This window comes from Alligator sinensis, unplaced genomic scaffold (genome assembly GCF_000455745.1).
Source record: "Alligator sinensis unplaced genomic scaffold, ASM45574v1 scaffold56_1, whole genome shotgun sequence".
In the NCBI taxonomy this organism is placed as follows: Eukaryota; Metazoa; Chordata; order Crocodylia; family Alligatoridae; genus Alligator; species Alligator sinensis.
This window is the reverse complement of record NW_005841960.1, coordinates 2,788,823-2,802,811: the sequence shown is the minus strand read 5'-3', so window position 1 is coordinate 2,802,811 and position 13,989 is coordinate 2,788,823. Positions and strand designations below refer to the sequence as shown.

Below are 13,989 nucleotides of genomic sequence, written 5' to 3'. Positions count from 1 at the left end.
TGGAAGTGCTGCATTAAGGTCAAGGCCTTACAAGCATAGTGGATGGCCATGAGCAACTACAACAATCGACTAATTGTTCCCACAAGATCATGGCCTTTAAGTGGGAGCTGACCCATATTCTGGTGCCCCCAGACCCAGGCAGAACCCCTGTGACTGTCACCAGCAGAGGTGGCCTGCCTTAGCCTCTGCCCCACTCTGGTCCCTCCCTGGCTGCTGCATCCATTGGCAGCTTAGGGAGCCCTCACCAGCAGCTGCCTCACTCTTGGCATAGCCCTAGACCCTGCCAACAAGGAGCAGCCAGCAACATCACCGCTGGCTGACAGCAGTGCTAGCTCCTCCCAGGGGGGAATCCTGGCTGGTCCAGCCCACTGCATACCACAGGCGATGGACACCAGTCACTCAACCATGCTGATGGGGAGGCCTGCACCAAGCCATGAGCTTCACCAGCCCCAAACATGTGGTAAGTCCTGCACTGGGGGGAGGGATTTCCCAGTCCCTGCCCCTGCTCCCTGCCCTTGAGCCTGCCACCTGGCTCCACCCCCTGCCTGGCCCATCCACACTCCCTCGGCCCTGGGTTCCCCCCACCCACAACATGAAGAGAGGTGGGACACAGCTCAGAAATTTATTAAGCAGTCCATATCCCCACAGGTGGGCAGGCATGGACCTATCACATCCTGAGGAAGGCATTAATGCTGGCAGTGATGTCCTCCTCAGCAGTGGGGGGCAGGGACAGGTAGCACTGCCACAGGTAGCCCTCCAGGCAGCGGTGGAGGTTGTGGGGCAGTCCAGGCTTGCTCCCCGTACCATCATAGTTCAGGGTCCTGAACCAGGAATGCAGGTATGCCTGGGCACCAGGAGGATCATCAGCAGCACAGCGTATTGGCTTGGGTACCTGTCATCCTGTAAAAACATCTCACTTCACACTGCCAGAGGCATGTGCAGCAAGGGCATACTCAGAGCACAGAGGCTGCATGGGGGGAGGCTGGCCCTGGAGTTCCTTCCCAGAGTGGCCCCCAGAAGGGAGGGTGGGGTCATGGCCAGCCCCTTGCCCCAGTTGTCCAGGACCCCCATGCTTCCTGGGCCTGGGTGCCATGGGCTGGAAAGAAGTGTGGCAGAGTAGTTGGCTTGCAGAGGGAGACTGCGGGCAGCAGGGTCTGAAGCCATGGCAGCAACTGCTGCCAGCAGCCTGGCCTGCCTACCCTAGGAAAGGGGTTGAGGAGGCAGACTGCCTGTGGCCAGCACCCAGCAGGTCACTAGCCCCAGGAGTGCAAGCAGGGACAGGGTTCTCATGCAGCAGCTATGTGGGCCTGGGCCTGCCCGGCCAGCTTATCATGGTTCTGGGAACCTGTGCGTGGCTGACCCCCAATCTGAGGCTAGGCAGCGCACGGCCCCTGGTGCAGAGCATCTTGTCTCTGAAATTTGCAAACTGTCACAAAAGGCTTCTGTCTCTTGCCTCTGCAGGGCCAACATCTGGATGCAATGCCACCAGCCCCAGCAGAGGTGTGGTCTCTGGGACACTGCTGGAACTTCCTGGTTGCACCGGCTGCACCAGCGGTGCACTATGGCCCAGACCCTCTTGGTCTAGTGGCTGGTAGTGGTGGCAGAGGAGTGGGAAGCATGGGAGCAGGCTTGGTGGGCAGAGGATGTCAGGCAGACACGTGGGACCTGGTGAAGTGGTACCACTGTGCCTGAATGGAAGCCCTGAAGCGGCAGCAGCTAGAGCTGCTCCAGCAGCAGGAGGGCACCATCAGCCAGACCCTGTACACCCTCATGGAGCAGGCGGCTGTGTCCATGGCCCCCATTGCCCAGCTCCCACCCATGGCCCCACAGGGCCCATGGGTCCCACTGCCTGCCCCACAGCAGGCCCCTCCCTGGGACTGGGAGGAAGTCCTTGGGCACCTCCTGCCCACCAGACACCCTGGCTCAGCCCCCACCCCAGACCTCCCACCACCCACCTGGGCCTGGCCCCACCACTCTCCCCAGTACCACACACCTGAAGACCTGGTTGTGCATGAGGCCACTGCCTGCTGGGGTTGCTGTGGCACCCTGGCCTGCAGGGAAATGTGCTGAGGTTGGGCGATAGGCACTTGTCTTCAGGCTCTGCCCCCTAGTCCTGCCTCCAAAGCCTCCCACTCTGGGCTCAAAAACCAGAAATAATTCTAATTAAAAATAGTTTTCTGGTTATAAATCGTTTTCTGATTGTAAGTTTTTTTAATCATTGGTGGGTGGGGAGGGTGATGAAAGGGCTTTGTTGGTTGAGGGGGGAGGGAGTTCTGTTGGTTGAGGGGGTGAGGGATGGGGTGTGTGTTGCTAGGGAAATAAAGTGTTTTTGTTTCGAACATGTGCCTGACCTGACAGTGATGCTAGGGGAGGTCAAGGGTTGAGGTGTGTGGGTGGCAGGGCAGGCAGGCTGGAGTAGGGAGTGCAGGAGGAGGGGGTCAGGCAGGGCCTCCTGCAGCCAGTGCCCTGACTGCCACTGGCAGGTGCATGCCTGTCCTGGGGCCTGGGTGGAGGGAGCTGATGGGGCCAGAAGGGCCAGCACTATAGCCAGCAGGAACATGGGGTGCTGTTCATTGCTGGCAGGGACAGGGGTAGCCATGCTGCTGGAGTAGCCATAGCAGCTGGCCCTGGAGTAGCTGGAGTAGCCATGGCATTGGGAGGTAGGGTAGGCAAGGAGGGAGTTGTTATATGCTGCTCCTGTGCTGGGCACATATCTTCTGGGCAGGAAAGGGGTTGACCAGGAAGGGCAGGGCTGTATTTCCAGGATGACTGCCAAGTGCTGGAAGCTGGCTTTGGCTTCAACATGGCTGCCAAGTGCTGACAACTATATGGCCAGAGGCTCAAGCTCCCCACAGTGGCCACAAGGTTGAAAAGACTTGGCACTAGATTTAGTGCCACGTTCCTGCATGTGGAGACACCTGCCAAAAAATCTTGTTAGCTTAATGTGCAGTAAATGTAGTTGCACTTAAATGCACATGTAGACATTCCCAAAGAGAACTATATGCCTAGTAGGTTACCTGTTGGTGGCATCCCCTTAGGTGGACACTGTGACATGATGTAGCTTTGGTTACCTCTGTTCTTTATGGGACTGAGGTACAACCTACTTGTTTCAGACTCATCAGTCTCTGAGGCAGTCTGACATACTGGCTACTTCCCCACTTCCTCTCTGTAAAGGGGAAAACTTAATAGAATAGTGCTTTTGGATCTCCATATTCTCAGCTCTGGAAAAAAGTACCATCACCAGTACAGCAGCTGAGGAGTCCCACCCACCTAGCTTTGAACCTAGCTATTGTGTCTCAATCTAGATCACTGTTCTACTCTTCCTCCATGGTTTCTTTCACATCCCTTCTTGATCCTTATTTGGTAGCAAGTTACCTGGTATGGAGCCCATTCCAATAGCCATTTTGAGAATGCACTTAACACATACACTTAAGCCTTCTCTTAAAATAAAGTTGTGGCTCCAGTTTTTTAAGTCTACCTGAAAGAGTAGGAAGAAATACTGATGATTCCTATCATATGATAACTTGGTGGTTAGAGTGGTCAGCAAGGAATATAGAAACTTTGATTTGGTGTCATCCTCAACCTGCTGTGAAAGAACTGCATCCCAGTCCCCTCTTTTTGGGTTGTCTGTTCTTCCCTTCTCTCTCTCTCTACCCATGTGTCTGTCAACCAGGTTCCAGGCAACCACCTGGTTTCCTAGCGGATCCCCTAGGGAGGGGGAAATCCCCTCTCTCTGTGGCCAGGTCTATTGTTACATTTCCTGCCTTTGACCTGGAGGGCAGTCCTAAGGCAGTGGTCCCTGCTTAAGGTGAGGGATGACCTTACTCAAAGTCACTGGTGAACATCAGTGATGCTCATAAAATACCTGATATTGGTTGGGTCCAGGTGGTGAGGTCAGAAAGGTCATAAACAGGGACATCTATAAATCCTCCATCTTAGGAGAAGGGAGAGACATCTTCTGGTTACTGAAACAGGCTGAAGCTGTGTACCTCCAGAATACTCTGAATGTTACTGTGAGTAACTTATCTGAATTGTAGCCAGTAACTTAGACCTAAGTGTTCTAGATGTGTGCTAAAAGGGCCAGTGAGCCCCTTTTACAGTTTTGCTCAAGGCTGTTTTCTTTCAAAATTCCTTTTGGTTTGTATTCCTTCCCTATGCCCTCTCTCTCCAATCAATAAAGCTATCTATCATGGCAAGCCTTTGCATGCCTGACTAAGGGAGGCTACTTTCTATGCTTCAGGCTAAAGGAAGCACCCCAAGATCTCATGGTGGGTTAAGCATCCTCAAAGTCTACAAGGCCTGTGTACCCCAGAGGGCACAGAGCCCAGACAAAGACCAGACCCCAGGTGGTGGCAGTGGTTACCCCAGGCTTGCAGGTGTGCTCCAGGAAGGGGGTCAGCCAGATGTAGGTGCCCCAGGGAAGGCACTCAAAGCTTTGTTCTTGGTTGAGCACAGTGAGGCGCAGGAGCACCTCCTATTGGCCTGCCACACCTGCCAAGGTTCAAATTGACACTCCCAGGAGAGTTCTCAAGGGTTTATGTAAGAATGGGGTGAGGGCACTATTAGAGTGCAACAAAGAATGCAAGATTAATGGAGCTAGAGGGACAGCACAAGATAAAATAGTATGCTGTGGTCAAGTTGTTAAGACACCCACCTGGGAGCAGAATATCCTAGGTTCCAGCCCCTTGTTCAAAGACTCTTCTACAGTTTACATTTGTCAGTCATTGGATGAATGCACAAGCAGTCCTGGGAATGGGGACCAGAACCTTCCTCCTTCCTCATTTTATCACAGAGCAGAGGTATAACCTCTGGGGGAACATACAGTCCCTGGACTTTAGCAGATGAAGCTGCCTGCTTGCAGACATGAATTAGGTACCTAAACTCTAGAGTTTACACTCACAGATCTGGCATTTCCTTCCTGTCTAGGTGTAGGAGGCTCAATGCCCAAAGTAATGTTTTTTTGGGGTCATTATTCTGAGTCGTCTAATTTTTCCACCTCACTGGGCATGTCTACATGTGCACTTTAATGCGCAGTAGCCTATTTTATTGTGCATTAAAATGTCATGCAAAAACCATGCTATTACACTAATGCCCAGTTAAAAAGGGTACTTTACATTAAGCGCTACCTAAAAACCATGCACAATCGTTACTGTGTATTAAGGCAGCCTAATGCACATTAGTTCAGTACCTCACATTAGAGGTATTAAATTTAATGCTTATTAGGAAAGCACCTTAATGCATGTGTAGACATGCCCACTGTGTAGAGAACCCAGGGCCTAATGCACACAGAATCAACACAGTAGTCCTTTAGTTATATGATATCAACATATTTAATTATGTTTAATTATGTTGTCACTAGATTTGTAGTTTTCAATGAACTGCACATTTTTGTCATGAATATAGATAATTAAATACATGCTGACAGAAAAGGAAAGTTGGAAGAATTAGCAGTTGCTTATGACAGTTAGAATTTTAGTCACCTAAGGAGGCATGAGAGGCACTTTTTAAATTGGAGAAGCAGCACATTAACTGGATTTTTTTGCTAAAATGATCTACAATAAAATTGTTGAAAATAGAGATTTTTAATCATAGAATTTTCAAAAGGATTCTGTCTTCTGAATTGATATGAGTTAGAGAGCCTAACTCCTCCCACATGCATTTAACAAATATTTGGATAATGAATATTTAAATTGCTAATTGGATTATTCATGTTGCTTAACTCCTAGTCCATAGGCAACACATAGCAGGAGCATGGGGGGGCACGTGCCCCTCCCCCCCTGCACAAGGCTGTCCCCACCACCAGCGGATGCTCTCTAGCTCTGGCCCAGTTGCCAGCACTGCCAGCGGCATCTAGAAATGCTCTCCAGCTCTGGCCCTGCAACCAATGCCATCGCATTAGCAGATACTCGCCAGCTCCTGCCCTGCCGCCGATGCTGCCAGTGAAGTCTGCAGATGCTCGCCAGCTCCCCCCCACCGCTGACACTGTCGGTGGCTTCTGCGGGTGCCCCACCAGACTCAGGAGGCACCAGTCACCCATGTCATAGCCTGAATGTGTGGGTGGTTTTTCTAACTACCGTCACGCCTCTGGAGTGTTTTAAAATGTCACTGCAAGAAGTAAGAAGCGTGATTTTCTAAGCCTATCATATTTGTGAATATCATTTACTGAATTAGAGACTGGCTTTTAAACTTTGAAAACTTTTCTGGAATACCAGAAACCCGACATAATATATCATATCCTAATTAGATTATATGCTAATACCTTATCAGAGAAGGGTAGATGTGATGTTACCTACTTTGGTAACATTTCAGGTAGAAGATGGCTGAAATGATAAAAATGCAGGATACATGTTTCTGATTCCTGCATTCTCACTCATTCACTCTCACTGTGTGACAAGATGAATTAATCACTCCATGGGGATCTTAACAAACACAGGGGCCAAACATAAAGGATTTACATGATCAGGATATAAGTACCTATAATTCATGAATGGGGCACTGCACATATGAAATCATATATTTGATGGGAAAAATGCATTATGGGTCTGGTGTTATTTCTGATTGACTAATGCACAATTCCTCTAGATTAGGTATTGAGCCAAATTTGGCCTTCAGCTATATTAGTGCGACCCCCCCAAAGCAGTGCCTTTTCAATGTTGCTTTATTTCTACTTTCTCAAAAAATATTGCAGCAGCATGAACAGAAAGGGTCATAATCAGTGTGGTCTACTAAATATTTATTCAGGGTAATGGTTATTTCACTAGTTACCTTAAAAGGTTGTTTTGAAATTACTGGAAGTCACATGGTTCACTAATAGAAGTTTTCTCTTACAAGTTCAGCTGTTGTAAACATTAGCTCTCAATGGAACTCAATGCAAACTCCCACAGGAGAATGTCCTCCGGAAAAAACAGCATTACATAATTAACCTCATTTCCTGGGCAATTTTGTTAGCCTTTTCCATGAATCAAAATTAATGTTTCATAAATAAAGGGGAAAAAACCCTCATAAAATTAACAACATCTGAAAAAAATAACATAAATAACCAAATTGATTCATTGGAATTTGGACAGATGTATCACTCTGTAAGGTGGTTATATTGCAGCAGGCCTATTATGTCTCCCTACTAAGATATTTGGCTTCTGATGAGGAAAACACTGGGGCTCAAGGACATGGTAGATAAGCAGTCATGGAGTTGTCAGACTTTTGTTTTACAACAACAGTTTTACAAAGACAAAATTGTGAAGCAGGGAGTTACTTTTAAGGCAGAATTAGTATCTGAAATTGGCCTAGGGAGATGCCATAAAATAACTATTATAAGTTGTCAATATAAGTACTGTTTTGTTGAGAAACATTCCAAGCTTATACCCATGCAACTGCATTGACTTTTAAGGCCTGATCAAAAAATTATTAGAGTCAGTTGGAATTTGTTCATCTCAGGATCTTTAGGCTAAGTGCTAAAAAATAATAGTCACATACAGAAAGAAGACAGGGCAAATACTGGTGAAATGAAATGCATTTGGATAAAAAATCTAGAGGTTTCTATGGAGTTGTCTGATATAACAATACCAAGGAGTGAAGGAGAAAAGCTGAAAAATGTATAGATTTGTGTCTCTGAAAAGTAAAAAAATGTGAATTTGGAGTCAGTTCTTAGTATTTTTCAGTGCATACCCCTTTAGTCACCAGGATGTTTGGGTGCCTATACACGTGCTCTGGGGTGCAGGGGGGGGCGTGCATTCTAATGAGAGCAGCTCTTGGGATCCACTCTAATTAAAACGCCACAGCATCTCATGTGCTCAGCATCTTGCATTTCAAAATGGTGGCAGGGGTGCTTTAACTAAAGCTCATTGAATGAGGGATGCTGAATGCATGAGTTGCTGCAGCACGCTGGAGTGTTCTAATTAAAAAGCTCCAGCAGACTCATTAATCGAGTTTGCTCCAATGTGTTCTAATCAAAATGCATCAGAGCATTTGTGTAGCCACCTATTATGGGCAAACCCATTACAACTGACTAAAAAAACTTGAGTATAAGTTTAGCAGGTATAATATTCAAACAAAAGAAAAAGTGGGGTGGCATGGACTAACTACATTATTTCAAGATGGCTCGTTATGTTTCTTTAAAGTTTTGATATAATAGAATGATTCCCACAGGCTTACAAAGCTGCTGGCCTGGACTCCTGTGTAGGACTGAGACTATAGGTTTATTTTATAAATATAATACAATTCTGTCACATGACTACCTGATTTTTTTTTAATTGCACTTTTGTTAGTTTAATGTCAGAAATTGCATATCTGTTTGGGCTAGTTCAAACTTTCTGTCATAATGTTCTTCATAGAAAATTACTTTTCAACTGAATGGAAATATTAAAACACACCAAAAAACATCAATTTTCTTGAGAAGTCTGGAAGCATCAGTGAAATATTTTTGTTTCTAGCAATAATTTGACATTTATTTTTGAGCAACTGAAATGTTCAAATGCAGATGAGAAAAATGTACATAAACATGAAAAAGAAAGAAAAAAAGAACAAAAGAAAAATTGAAATGTGAAGAAAAACATAATTTTCTGACCCTCTTTATTCTCTTTTTCTTTCCATTTCCCAGGGTTTTGCACTTTTGCTGTTTGTAATTTGTTGGTTATTGTCAATTTTGTTATTCTTTAACTTCCTTCATGGTTTATACCAACATCAAAAGTATTGGCAAGCATCAAGTTATGTTTTGGAGGGGGAGGGGTTAGGTTTTTTTTTTTCTCCCCCTAGTGGCTGTGTAGAAACACACCATAACATTAAAAGCAATAGATTCTTAAAGGAAATAAATAAATAGACTTCAGAGGGCAATTATAATTTATCATTCAGTCTAAGATACTTGCTTTTTAATCCAGTATAGTGAATGAATAACTGAATAATTTTTTCCCTGTTGTCACTTCTCTGATATGAGTGTTTAAAGAGGAGTCACATCAACAGTGAACATTACTCATTCTGTTAATTCTGCCAACTGCTTTGAAGTATTTAATGATTATACAAATTCTGCAAGTTCCAAATATCTTTCTCCCATAATGTGTCAGTTTGACTACATGTAGACAGTAAACTTACTGTCCCCAAGTGGTGGCTCCCTCAATAACAGTGTTGCTCTAATCCATTTTCATCTGAAACCAGAAGCTCAATAGCTGCATCCTTTGGTATTTGGAGCAGGGTAATTAACACTGATGAACGCTGCACCAGTTAACATTCCACCAAGTGAATTAAACCTGTCCATGTAGATATGGCTATACTGTTTCCCACCCAGAATTGTGATACCAGCTTGAGTGTGCCAGACCTGGAGATGGCAAATTTAGAATATAGACATAATCTGTTAGTTATTACAGCTATTATATTAGTAAGATAAGGATATACAGACTAAATGAAAGTAAGGTAAGGTGGATACACAACTACCTAGATCATTATACTTAACACATAGTTACCAATGGCTCAAAGTCTACCTGGGTAGAGGTATCAGGTAGATTTCCCAAAGGTCAGTTCTGGGTCTGGTATCATTTAACATTTTATTAATTATTTGGATGATGGGATTGAGCGTACATTTAGCAAATTTGTGGATGACACCAAGTTGTGTGGAGTTGCACATGCTGGAGGGTATGGCTAGGATCCAGAATGACTTAGATAAACTGGAGAAATGGTCCAAAAATAATCAATCAGATGAAATCCAACAAGAACAAGTACGAAGTCCTATACCTAAGAATAACTGCATGCACAAATAGAGAGTGAGGAATGATTGGCTAGATAGTGTTACTGCAGAGAAGGATCTGTCGGTTGCAGTGGACCATAAACTGAATAAAAACCAACAGTGTGTTCTTGTTGCGAAATAAATAGATAAATACATACACACCTGTGCATGTAAACACACATACCCTCCGACATACATATGGGTATGTGTATGTGCACATACATATATACATATGTATTTTTTAAAAGGCCAATACATACTGGGTATCATTAACAGAAGTGTCACTTTCCAATACTGGTAAAGCTTCACCTGGAGTACTCTTGTCTAGTTTTGGGCTGCACACCTCACAAAAGATGTGGACTGACTGGAAAGAGTCTAGTGCAGGGTGACAAAAATGATTTGGGCCTGTGAACTATGATTTATGAAGAAAGTTTGAAAGAACTAGGGTTATTTAGCCTGGAGAAGAGAAGACTAAAGGAGGGATTTGATAACAGTCTCCAAAGACCTGAAGGGTGATTATGGACAGAATGGAAACAGACTTTTCTCTTTGGACATAGGGAATAGGACTAGGAACAATGGCCTCAAACTAGCAGAAGGAATTTAAGATGGAGATTAGGAGAAATTTAGGGCTATAAGGGTGGTAGAGCATTAAAATAGGCTACCTGGGGAAGCTGTGGAATCTCTATCTGAAAAATGTCAAGACAGGCACTTGACTGGGATGGTTTAGTCAGGGATGATCCTTCAGTGAATAGGATTCTGAACTAGATGACCTTGTGAGGTCCCTTCCATCTCTATTTTAGTTTGAGCATACAAACCTTCAAGAATTGCCTGGTAATTAAGACAAAATAGACCTATATTAAAGCCAACTTTTTCTTTTACAATTTAAAGATAAAAAATCTTCAGTATTTTCCTCCTGGGCATGCATTTAGAATGCCAAACTCTGCCAAACATCAATTTTTCCTTAAGGCTGGTAGTTCCAGCTATTGTCAAATCAAAGTTTTTTTCAAGTGCCTGCTCTTAAGAAGTCAATATCAGCATATGATGTAGTATTGGGCTCTAGGTGAAGTATAGCCAAAGACATGTTTCAGATTATTTGTACATAAAATGTTACTCCACCCACTCAAAAAACATTTTTCAACCTTTTTTTTTCCTGATGGGAAATATGACTGCTACCATTCCCGTAAAGACAGAAAACAACTTTTTTCTACATACAGACATCCTTGAAATAATCTTAAAATCAATCAAGCAAACAAAATGAATGGTCTTGTTGGTCAATTAATGATTAACCTAGTGTGAGAGCAGTGTTCCTAGGGTCATATCTGTGAAGACTTTATCCAGAAAATTCCTCATTGCCTCCCGCAAGATATTTGCTTCAGTATCATCTTCAGAGTTACAACTTTTTAAAAAATGTATTTCTCATACACCCCCATCACTATGCTGTCTAAACATGAAGCCAGTAGTCACATGTAAATGTTATTGTTTTATGTTTCTACAGCATAGTGGATGGTATTGTCTACTTTATTTATTTTATGTAAATGCTAACTAAGAATATCAGCAAAGTGTCTTCTCCAAAGAGCTTTTGTTAATTAGCTTATCCAAGTAACAGGTTTCCTTTCAAACATTTTAGATTGATGATTGGCATAATACACACAATATTTGTACAAACAATGAGACTGCCTCAAGTAGAGGAGGTAAGCAAAGGTGCATAATACATTTTTCATACACCTCTGAAATTCACTATATGATTATTTCTATAGCAAGAAAATTCATGTCTGCATATGTTATAGCCTTTTACTATATTGCTTAGGTAGGTCTGATCAAATTATTGGTTGTGAATAATTATTAATTTTTATCTTTATTGGAAAAATTCATTTCCAATGTTTCAATTTGATCAGTTCCAGATTCCTGATCCCTTCTCCTCCAATTTCTCAGCTTTATGTCTTTGTAGTGACTCTTTGCTGTGCCCTATTAGAGTGTAAGAGCTTTGCACCAGGAACCTCTGAGTGAATGGTGCTAAACTATCTGGTACCCTGAGTAGTGTGATAAACATAATTATAAAAGATGACATTACACATGCATTGTTTTAAAATCCCAATATAAGCTACCCTTGCTGCTGCTAGATTTTTCCATCTAAGCTTTTTTGGAACAGCATGGTTCAAATCTAATTTAATCTGGAGCATGATTTTATTCCCCAACAATTATTGATTCCTACCTTAGGATGCTCACAAATTAGTGGAAATCAGATTTAAAAAAACAAACAAGCAAACAAAAACTAAGCTTGTCTTTTCACATTCCACTGAGATTTTAAATTTTCCAGATAAAATACTTCATAGCTCTGCTAAAAACAAATCTATATTGATAAGAATATTGAATAAATTATACAAGAATTTAGTACCTGATATTTTTTATTTTCACAAGACATTTATGTGATCTGCTTCTTTACCAAATTGTATTTTGACCTGAACAATATGCAACTATGACACTTGTTACACTATGACACTAATTGCAAATTGGGGTATTCGGCTCAAAATTTATAAACTGTTATAAAAAATATTTCTTTAGTTATTTGGATGTAACTGAGAACATAACTTAGGAGAAGCATCCTCATAAAGGGGCATTTTGACATGTCCATGCTCTCTAATTCCTAGAGTATTCCTAAGGTAAGCTATAGGCTGTTTTGATTTCTGACAGCCACTAATGGCAATCAGGGATATCTGAGGCATGGGAAGTCCCTGGACATCTTCCCCTCTTCTTGACCAGGTCAGAAATGCTGGCTGCAAGAATGGATGGATAAAGTATGAGACACTATACTGGTAAAAGCTGACCATTATAGGGATCACCCTACACTGAATTACTACAGCTAACTCCAATCAAAGTATTATTTATAATTAAACTGTTGGATACTTCCTAAAATCAATCTCTATTCCCCACAAACACATAGAAATCCATTGAAGCAATTAGTCAGAAACATTAAATTCCTGTTGTAGGAAACCAGTCCTCAGTTGATAGAGAGCAGCCCTTTTGCATCTGATATTTTTTGATATCATAGCTAGGAGAGATAGGCTTTTTTAAAACCCTTGTGTAGTTTGGCACATGCAAAATAAGTAATCACAGATTCCAGGAAACACAAAAATGTTCCAGTAAATGAAGCTGCTGAACACTCCAAAGTTCAAATGGTATCTAAACAAGGCTTATCTTTCCTAATCTTTAGAGATCATGGGTGTTATTGTTTTTAACTTCTTTTTTTTTAATTTTGGTAGATTTTTAAACTGTTCTTCATGCATTTACATTCTTTTTTCTTCTGTATCTCTGTTTTAATAGGTGTGTTGTCTGAGTTTCCTATTGCTTTGAAACCTCTGCTATACCAATGTTATGTTTAAATCATTTATTTGACTGCACTGAAATGTGGTAGCACTGATAAACAGAGTTACAAACATGTAAAATTATATAAAAGAGGAAGAATCAGGTCCTACACTTTAAAAATAGATATTTTCTGTATATTCAGCCATTACTGTAGCTTATCATCTCAGATTCTACAGATAAGTAGAAGGTATTAAGAGTTTGAATTGCTTAAAAAAGATGTCCAATATACTGTGCAGAATCTCAGTATGTGATTAATTTCATTCAATGAGAGAAATGCACAAAGCTAGCCAATAATAATAGAAGAGTTTGGAATCCAAACACACTTTTGATTAAAAAACAGGTGCAATGTAGAGGCATTTTAATTTTGCAATAACCCATTTTTCAAGAATGTGTTTCCCTGTGGGAAAGTTCTTTATTTTAAATACTAAAAAAAGTAGCCTGATACAAGGGGACTTTAAAAAGGAAGCCATACTGAAGACTTCCTTACCTGGCATCAGTGGAATATTAATTTAACTCTTTCACTCTGGTGATAGTCCCAAATGATTCCTCTCATTAACTTTTCAGGACATATTGGCAAAAATAAAATGCACCTCTTCAAAAATATATACATTTGTCTTTTTCTTAAAAATGGATAAGCTAATGTGATTATGGAGGAAAGATCTGAGCTGCCACTTCAGTGAAAAAATCTGGAACAAAATGCGTAGGAATATAAATTAATCAATTCTGACTGAAGGCTGAAACTTTTCCAACAAAAATAATCTTTAGAACATTTTGAGATGTGTGAAAACTACAAATGCTAGAACTGTGAAAAGGAAACAAGGAATGTGATCCATATGTTATGGAAATGCCACAGCCCACTAGTAAATTATTTCTGGAGAACAGAGCAGTGCAACTGCTAGCACTGTTATAAATAC

The 13,989-nt window shown here is 42.2% G+C and overlaps 1 protein-coding gene across 3 annotated transcripts in view; it reads left to right on the top strand.

The window, feature by feature from the left end:
* The window catches only part of KCNT2 (potassium sodium-activated channel subfamily T member 2), a 371,828-nt gene that overhangs the window by 195,135 nt on the left and 162,704 nt on the right, over positions 1-13,989 (top strand). The gene's annotated exons all lie outside the window — the stretch shown is intronic.